We start from the raw sequence: 9,124 nt of genomic DNA on the forward strand, positions 1-9,124 counted from the left end.
CCCAGTTCTCTCCTCACCAAGAAGACTGCCGGCAAAGGGCAGCTCCTAGTTTTCTTATAAAAAGGATCTCTAAAGGTTCTCACACACATAAACAGTTTGTTCTGAAAGATAGAACAAGCTCACAGATGTTTATCAAGTCAGCCCAGATTCCACAAAGTCCAGATCCTCTCCATCTCAATAAAGCAGGGTCAGCGTCAGCTTTCCACACTCGGGAGAGGAAACAAGGGAACCCGGAGGACCGACTCCCTCCCTTCAGTGGCCTCCGCACAGTGTGGGCACTAGTCAGGTCCCTAAAAGCTCGTGAGTTTGCCAAGGGGGCATGGAAGGCCCCGAGAACCAGAGGCCTACATTCCCCGGAGAAAAACAACACATTTAGATGAGCAGATACAAAGTAACTGGGAAATGTGTTTTGTTTAACTACGCAAACAAGGCTCTCTTTTTCCATGGTGGGGAAGGCAGAATCCAACTTAATTTTTAAAGTAGCTGGTGGGAGAGGTAGGGCACCAGGAACAGAAGAACCCTGAGCTCCCACTGCAGCTGCCCCTGAAAAGGACCCAAGAGGAGAAGAGGCCTCAGGGAAGGCAGCAGGCCTTGAAGTCTGAAGAGGTGAAGGTGAGGAAGGAGAGGCCCGAAAGGGGCAGGGCCAAGCGCATGCCCTCCGGCTGCCAGCAGAAGTGCGCCACAGGTGCCCAGATGAAGGGCTCCGAGGCCCAGAAGCACTTGCCAGGCTGCTTTGAAGAAGGCATCGCTAGGCGCTGGGGAGACAACCCCACAATGAAAACCTACCCCCACTTCAAGGCCTTTTTCTCCCCTTAAGTAAGGGGTGTCATTCTAGATGGCTGACCCCCCCCCCCATCATTTTCCCCAACCTCTACACCATGTCCTCCCCTCCCTCCCTTGAAATTGCAGACAAGTTCTGGATAAAGGCTTTCCTAACTAATCCAAATTAAAGCAATCATTTTGAAAGCTCCCATGTACTTGTCTCCAAACCGATTAAGGCTGTTCATCTCAAATTTCGCCCCAAATGTGTTCACAAGCCTGTAACCAACTTCTTTCTTCTTCCTGGGTACCTCACAGGGGGAATTGGGAAACTCTGGAGTTGCAAAAACATCAGGGGGTCTTGATTGGAAAGCAGTCATGCCTTTAGCTCCCTGCAGGCCCGTGTGCCTCCTAGAATGATCCTCCCCTCTACAAGGAGCTTTCGGGGAGGGTGTCTAGGGTCTGCTCCTTCACCTCAGGAGGGTGCCCTGAAGGATGACAACTACACATAAGGTGGAGCATCTGCAGCTAAGGCTGGCATAAGATCGGGCAAAATTGAAAGGCTGCCCGGCAATCTGCACACCGTGCCAAGGTGAAGGTTGCATCAACCTGACACAGATACCAAAGACACCAAAGTGCCAGAGGCTGGGCCAAGCTGCCCTCCCAGAGGTGCTCCCTGGCAGACCCCTCCCCTTCCTGACCTTAGTCAGGCGCCCCTTCCTGATACCTGCTGGGCCCTTCCCAGTTTGGGGGGGTGTGAGGGGACCGTCCCCAAGATCCACCCCCAAAATCCAAGGAACGGAGCAGCGAGGCCCGCCACCCCCCAACTGTCTGGAACACAAATCGGGGAGGGAGTTTTCATGGCTCAATCCGGAGCCTAATGAGCCATAAGATCTAAAGGAGGAGGAGGGATGTGAGTGCGGGAGCCTCAGTTTCCTCCTCTGTAAAAGGTCATCCCTGAAACAAACGAGCCCGGCTCAAAGCCAAAGCGCTGCTGCTGGGGCCTTCGCTGCCCCCCGCACCCCAGATTTTCTGGGCCTCAGTTTCCTCATCTGTTAAACGGGAAGGGAGCGCAGGAAGGATAGAGGAGATGGGAGAGGGGGCTCGAGCGCAGATCGGCTGCCAGGAGGAGACTCGTGCGCAGGCGCTCGGGCCGGCAGCCGGGGGTCGGGGGGGGGGTACAGGGTAGGGGGAGCCCTCGGGGCGCGTGCGTGGAAGGAGCCCTCGCTCGCTCGCACTCCCTCCGCCCCCGCCTCCCCCAGGACCGGCAATGGCCGCGAGCGCGGCGCCCCCTGGCGGCCGCGACTGGGGAGCGCGCCTCCGGCCCCCTTTTTTTCGTCTGTCTCCCCGTCCCGGCCCCGCTGCCTTGTCCCAGCTCGAGACCAGGGAGCCCCTAAGCCCGGCTACCAAAGGCCCGAGGCCGCCGCTTTCGCTGCGGGCCAGGGCCCAGCCGGGGTCCCCAAGAAGTCGGGGGCTGCTGCGCGGCGGGAACCCAGGCCAGCCCAGCGCCGGGTCCGGCTGCTGCCCCTACCCGCGCCCTCCGTCCCAGAACCTCTCTCCCAATTCTGTGGGACTTAGCCCGCAGACGGGCCTCGGGGCCGCCCTTCACCCCGCTCCGGCCCGGCGGACACCACTCACCTGTCCCCACCAGCGGCCGTCGGACCGACAGCCGAGCATCAGCCCCGGAGCAAAAACAAGCCCTTATAGCGGCCCCGGCCGCCGATGCCGCCGAGACGCGCCTGCGCACTGCGCCGTGCGCCCCCCGATGGCTGCCGGGAAGTGTAGTTTCAGAAGGGTGCGGTCTGTGGCTGGTGCGGCCCTACGTCCGGGGGCTCCGGACTACTTTTCCCAGAAGGCAATAGAGAGGGCTGGAGGAGGGGGCTGAGGCCCCGCCCCCTAAGCGCTCCGCCCCCTTTCCCCTCCCCTGCTCTCTGGGGAGGGGGAGGAGGGCCGGCTGTTGCTGTCGTGTGAGTAATCTTAAAGAGGGACACGCCTGCACTAAACCCCAAAGTGTTCGGACTTTTGGGTGGGCAGCCCCCCTCTCCCGTTCTCCCCCACAGCTTCCAAAAACAGAGATTTAGCCGGTGACTCCGCAGCTCCAAAAGCTCCCGTGGCTCCCTATCGCCCTTGGGATGTCCTGGGCTCCCTCTTCCCGTCTTCTCGCACATCACTTCCTCACACACACACCGTGTTCTGGCCAAACTCCCCCCTGCCTTGTGACCTCAGCCAGCACGCTCGGGCGCCACCTCCACACCTCTGGGCAGCCTGTCCCCCTTTGCCTGGAACGCGCACTCTCTTCGCCCGGAACTCGTGGCACCCCGGGCTCCCTTCTAGACCCAGCGCGGGCGCCACCTCCTCCGGGAAGCCTTTCTGGATCGCACCCAGGAGCCCAATCCTCCCCCACCCTCCCTGTGTTTCCTGCGGAGCGGACTAAGTTTCCTTCAGCAGAGAAGGGAAGGAGTCTCCCCGCCTGCCAGGTGTGCCAGGTGTGTCTCACCTGGTGCCAGGAGGAGCAAACTCCATCTTGGGAGGAGGGCGCCGGATGAGCTGATGACCTTTTCTGGGCCAGAGGTGGCTGGGCACTTTGCGTTCGAGCTCCCTTTATCTTCGCTTAATCTGCTTACTAAAGCCCTGACCAGAGCCCCGGGGATCTAATAGACGCGGCGGCCCAACCACCTGCGGACCAGCCCACTGCTGATGTCATGCGGCCGGCCCCTGGAGCTGCCGCCGCGGCGCTCCCGGGTGAGGGGGCCCAGGGCCAGCGGCGGAGCTGACAAGAGTCCGAAGCTGCCCTCGGACCGGCAGCGGCGGCGGGACTTTCAGGCAAACCACTCTCAGCTCTTCCCCCTCTGTAAACGGGGTTAATAACAAGGGGACCAAATCAGATACTATTTGTAAAGCTCCCGGCCCGGAATAGGCGCTTTACAAATGCTCTCATCATCATCATCATCATCCCATCCCCCCTCAAATCTCCCAGCAAGTTGACCCACCCCCACCCCCTAATACCGGCCTAGTTTCTTGCCTATGGATTCATAAATGCTTGTTGCCTACAAACACTCCCAAGCCTCCCCCCACTCACCCACCTGTAAAAAAGACAAAACTTGCCTCCTCCCCGGTCTCCGCTGATCGTCCATGGCCTGGGATGTACTTGTCCGATGGTACATGTCCAACCTCTCTCAGCCCGCGGGCTGTCTCAGGGAGGAGCGAGCCATGGGGGAAGGGTTAGATTTACAGCAATTTTTTTTTTTTTGTGGCAAAGAATTGAAGAAGGAGGGGATCCCCCTCAGCGGGGAATGGCTAAATAAGCTGCCCTGTGTGACTGTGACCGAGTATTATTGTGCTATAAGAACTGACAAGCGGGATGATGTCAGAAAATGCTGGGAACGGGTTCTTTTTACTTCTGAATCCGATTTTTCTTATGCCACGAGAGGACTGGACAGATCTGCACACATAGATTGGATTTAAGATGTACTTTAACGTGTTTAACATGTATGAGACTGCCTGCCACTTAGGAGAGGGGGTGGAAGGAAGGAGGGGGAAAGTTGGAAGAGAAGTCATTGCAAGGGACAATGTTAACATTATCATCTCAGGCAGGGGGAGGGAGGAAAGAATAGAATTTGGAAGTCAACATTAAAAAAAAAAAAAACAAGTGTTAACTAGGGAAAGCCACAGGAGATTTGAAGATAGATGGAAAGATGTGGAAGTGTTGCTGTGGAGAAGGAAGAATGAGTTAATAAAGGAAGTTTAATAAGGTTGCCTCACAGCAGTGAGGGCCCAGTTTAGGTGGTGTCGCATAAATTTAAAGAACGGTTGTGTGTTTGGCAGCACAGGTGTAAGTGAGGAGTGATGGGGGTGAGCATAATTGGCAAGATGATAAATGGGGGCTAGGGATTCAGGAGAAGAGGGGGGTGTGGAATGGAAATGGTTCACCCAGGAATCAAGGAACTAGTGCAGCTGGTTCGGGAGAGATGGCCTGGGAGAGAACTGAAAGGTCAAGGGTCATGGGGACTTCATCTAAAGAGTAGGATTCTATAAAGGAAGGCAGAGGGACAGATGAAAAGCCAATAGACTATCGTTGGATAAGAGGATTTCAGAATCCTTGGACATGGACGTAGAGTGTAAGGGCAAGATCAAGGATGTGCCCATCTGTTTGCATGACTGATATGGGGTGAAGGGGTTGAGGGACTGAGTGGTTAGGGTCTTTGAGGAAGAATCATTCTATGTTGAAGTTCCCTAGTGTGGGGGCAGGAGCTGGGGAAGAGAGAAAAATTGTAAACCAGGTATTGAATTCATGGAGGATGCGAGGGAATTGACCTGGGGGTCTGCAGACAATAGCAACCAGGATTTTAATTGGCTCAGAGATGAGAACAACATGAACCTTATGAGTCATGGGAGAAGTGGGAGAACCAGGAAGCAGCAAAAAAAAAGGGAGCAATGTCAATTCTCCCTCCTCGACCAGAGAGCCAAAGAGAAGGGGTGAAGATGCCGTCAGTATTAAGGGGGATGCAATTTAAGATTGTGTCATTAAGAAGGAGCCAGGTTTCAGTAAGAGCTAGGAGATGAAGGAATGGGAGAGGAAAAGCTGGAGGATGAAAGGAAGTTTGTTGCCTGTGGCTTTCCAGAGGGCGCTGTGGATGGGGTGGGTGAGATGGGATGAAACTTTGGGGTGCTCGGAAAGAGAAAAAGGATGAAAAGAATTAGGTCCATCACAGAAAGAGGAAACATAAAAGGCAGGTAAATGAAGGGGCAGGATCGCTCCCAGGGCAAAGCACCTATCTTGGATTGGCTGGGGGGGAGGGACGCCGTGGGCTTTTAGAGATACATAAGATTAAAAGCAGAAGATGGACAAATCCTGCCTTTTGATTTAACAATACTCCTTTATAAGTTTATGGAACAGAAATCATAAAAGGATGATGATGATATTTCATATTTCTATATTACTTCAAAATTTGCAAAGCCTTTTATTCAGGATAACCACATGGGCCTTCTTCAAGACCCCCTAGGCTTCTCTCCCTTCCCCCCTTTTTTCCCTCCCCTCTTTTCCCTTCCCTCCCTTTTCTCTCCTGTTCTTTTGCCCTATAGTGGAGGAAGGGCTGGACTTCCCACCCGGGAGACAGCAAAGGTAAAGGCATCTCGACATCAACATTCTAATGAGAACCTTTGGGGCCAATTTAGTCCAAGAGCTTCTCCTAACTTAGTCATCCCCCTGTGTCCTCTCTAGCCAGTTCCTAGCTACAGTTCCCGTAACCACCGGCTTTCAGCACTGTCTGAGCAGAAACAACTTTGTCCTGCCGGAGGGACATCTTGTCTCTCTCCGAATGAGCACCATCTTGCCTCAGTTCTTAAAATCTCCTCTTCCTTCTAGACTCGGTCACTTAACTACACCTTCTCAAATTGTCTCATTGTCTCCAGACAAGTCAATAAGCAATTATTAAGCACCTCATATGCTCCTATACTGTGCTAGGAACACTAAGAATGGCCTCTCCACAAAATAAAATACCAGTCCTTGTTCTCAAGTCTCTGTTCACATTCTAATGGGAGAGGCAACATGCAAACAGTTACGTGCCATAGTTGCACACACATGTACGGGAAATATGAGTTGGCTCTTCTATGTATCGGAGACTCAGTAGGGGGAAGGCCTAGTGTAGGAGCTTGAGAAAGTTTTCTTGTAAAAGCGGAGATTTTACCTGGGACTTGAAGGAAGCCAAGGAAGCCAGCAATGAGGAGGAACAGAGTTCCAGTCCCGGGAGAGAACCAGTCAGAAGTCAGGAGATGGAACATCTAGTGGGAGGAACAGCAAAAGCCAGTGAAACTCTAACAAGGAGTACCTGGGTGTGAGGGGAGTATAAGAAGCTATCGAGAGTGAAAGGGCTTTAAAAGTCAGAAGATTTGAGATTTCATCTTGAAAGCAATAGGGAGCCATTGAAGTTTAGGAAAGGGTGACATGTTTAAAGGTATACTTTAGGAAGATAAATCTGACCTCTGAATGGAGGATTGATTGGTTCTTATAACAGTCCATGTAGGAAGTCATGAAGGCTTGCCTTAGATTGAGGATAGAGTAGAAAAAGAGAAATATAAAAGAGATGTTTCAAAGGGAGATCCTACAGCACTTGGTCACTGATTGAATACAGAAGGTGAGAGAAAAGGAAGAGCTGATGATGATACCTAGGTTGGAACCTTGGTGACCGGCAAAATGGTGGTGCCCTCAATAGAAAAAAAAGGGAAGTATTTAGGGGGGAAGTTAATGAATTTAATTTTGGACATGTTGAGTTTAAGATGACTCTAGGATACTGATTTGAGAGCCCCAATAGGCAGAATTGGAGATGTGAGACTGCTGGTCAAGGGAGAGGTTGAATAGGATGTAGAGATCTGAAAATCAATTGCTTAGAGTTGATAACTGAATAAGGTCACCACATGGAAACAGTTCACTGGCCATTTCCCCAGCCCTGCCTGTTCTCTGTGGTTCTGGAGGTTTCTGTCAAGCCTTAACCAGTGTTCCAATAGAAGATCTGACCTGTTCCAGCCCCACCCGGATATGAGCCAACTTTGGGGGCTACACCCGAAAGCGCCTCAAGCTAAGTCTCCTATTATAAAAAGGCCACGCTGGGAACCCCTCTTTGCAGAGATTCCAAATATGGCTACCATGTGAGAACCCTCTGTCCAGTGCCCTCCTTATCTCTACCTTCGCCTATACTTTAACTTTGCTTACCCAATAATAAACCTCTTTTATCAATCTAAAAAAAAAAAAAAAAAGCCTTAACCAGTGGTCCTGGCCTAGAACAGTGATAAGAGTGAGAAAGGAGAATGAAAGAAATATGGATGGTTTTACCCAGCACTAGAAAAAGCTCCTGAGATGGTGCTGGGGGATGATGGAAAAAGAGATCGATGCTGATTCCACCCTGAAATGGTGCTGTCGGTTAAGATGAACAAAAGAGCTAGAAAAGGTGTAGAGTCCAGGGGTCTTCAAACTTTTCAATAGGGGGCCAGTTCACTGTCCCTCAGACTGTTGGAGGCCGGACTATAGTAAAAACAAAAACTTTGTTTTGTGGGCCTTTAAATAAAGAAACTTCATAGCCCTGGGAGGGGGATCATCATCCTCAGCTGCTGCATCTGGACCACGGGCCATAGTTTGAGGAACCCTATAGACTAATATGGACCAGAGCTGGATGATCTAGCGAGATCTCTATGAAAAAGAGAGATGGTAGGGAATTAAGGTAGAAAGAATAGCAGGAAAGCATTGAGGAATTCTGGGACCAAGCCAATGAATTCCTGATTCAGGGGATGAACTACAGGAGAAGAACCACTATATGGAGGATCAAACCAGTATCTCACCCGTTAGTGAGTCAGTGTGAGTCATGAGGGTTGTGTAGGCCCAAGGGAGAAAGAGTCAATTCTAATGACCTAGAGTTTTTCACCTGAAGGTTAGTGGGGAGCCCTACAGTATTACCCTAAGTCGAAAGAGACTATGTGGGTTCTTGAAGGAGCAGAAGCATGTGTGACTTGGATTCACTGGCAACCTTAAGTCCTTTTCCCTACACAAAGGACCTCAGCCCCAGGGTCAGAGCAACCGCACACAGGCACCAGAGCAGAAAGTTTTCTCTATTCTGTGGAAGTGTATTTTGGACATTTTTTTGGTGTCCCAGACACCTTTGGTAGAAGTCTGGTGAAGCTTCCATGGATCTCTGCTCAGAATCGGGTTTTTAAAAGCATAAACTAAAATACATAGAATTACAATGGAAACAAAATATATAGAAAATAAAATTATCAGATTTTTAAAAAAATTCATGGACCTCGGGTTAAGAACCACTGAGGTTACGGGTTCACATCCAAGTCCTTTCTGTGCATATAGCAAACTTCACTTCGTCTTGGAAGACGAACATTCGCATGGGAGCTCAAAACACTTTGGCAAGAGCCAGAAAGAAATCAGAGAGAAGTATTGATAAACCTTCAAACTTAAACTTGTTCTGTAAGAACGCAGAGCAATGATGGATGTTCACAAACATCCCTGATCTCTTCCTAAGTTAGAATCACAAGTTGGAGCTGAAAGGGACTTCTCATATCTCTTCATTTCCAAGTCCTCATTAAAATCTGATTGTCTGCAGAAGTTCATCCCTTGCCACCCTCTCCAATGCTTAGATGCTCCTGCTCTCAGAGACCCTAATATGAAAAGCCAGAAGAGCGAGTTGGCAGAGTTCTTGCTCCTCACTTCTACTTCCAGACTTCCATTTCTGACGGGATTGTTCGGAAATGTCTCTTCCTGGAAAGTTTGCACTGTGGCAGGAGTAATGTCACTTAGGTTAGATTAATTTTCTTTAAATGGTGTGGAAACCATTGGCTCAGGGACTGGGCCTGGAGGCAATGAGGG

At 51.1% G+C, this 9,124-nt stretch overlaps 1 protein-coding gene across 1 annotated transcript in view; it reads right to left on the reverse strand.

The window, feature by feature from the left end:
* Nucleotides 1–2,506, reverse strand: part of ABCC5 (ATP binding cassette subfamily C member 5) — a 49,401-nt gene extending 46,895 nt beyond the window's left edge. The window contains exon 1 of the mRNA XM_051999805.1: nt 2,398–2,506. The gene's annotated coding sequence lies outside the window, so the exon portion shown is untranslated. The remainder of the gene's footprint in view (nt 1–2,397) is intronic.
* Nucleotides 2,507–9,124: the final 6,618 nt, after the last annotated feature.

The sequence above is a fragment of the Antechinus flavipes genome, chromosome 4 (assembly GCF_016432865.1).
Source record: "Antechinus flavipes isolate AdamAnt ecotype Samford, QLD, Australia chromosome 4, AdamAnt_v2, whole genome shotgun sequence".
NCBI classification, from domain to species: domain Eukaryota; kingdom Metazoa; phylum Chordata; class Mammalia; order Dasyuromorphia; family Dasyuridae; genus Antechinus; species Antechinus flavipes.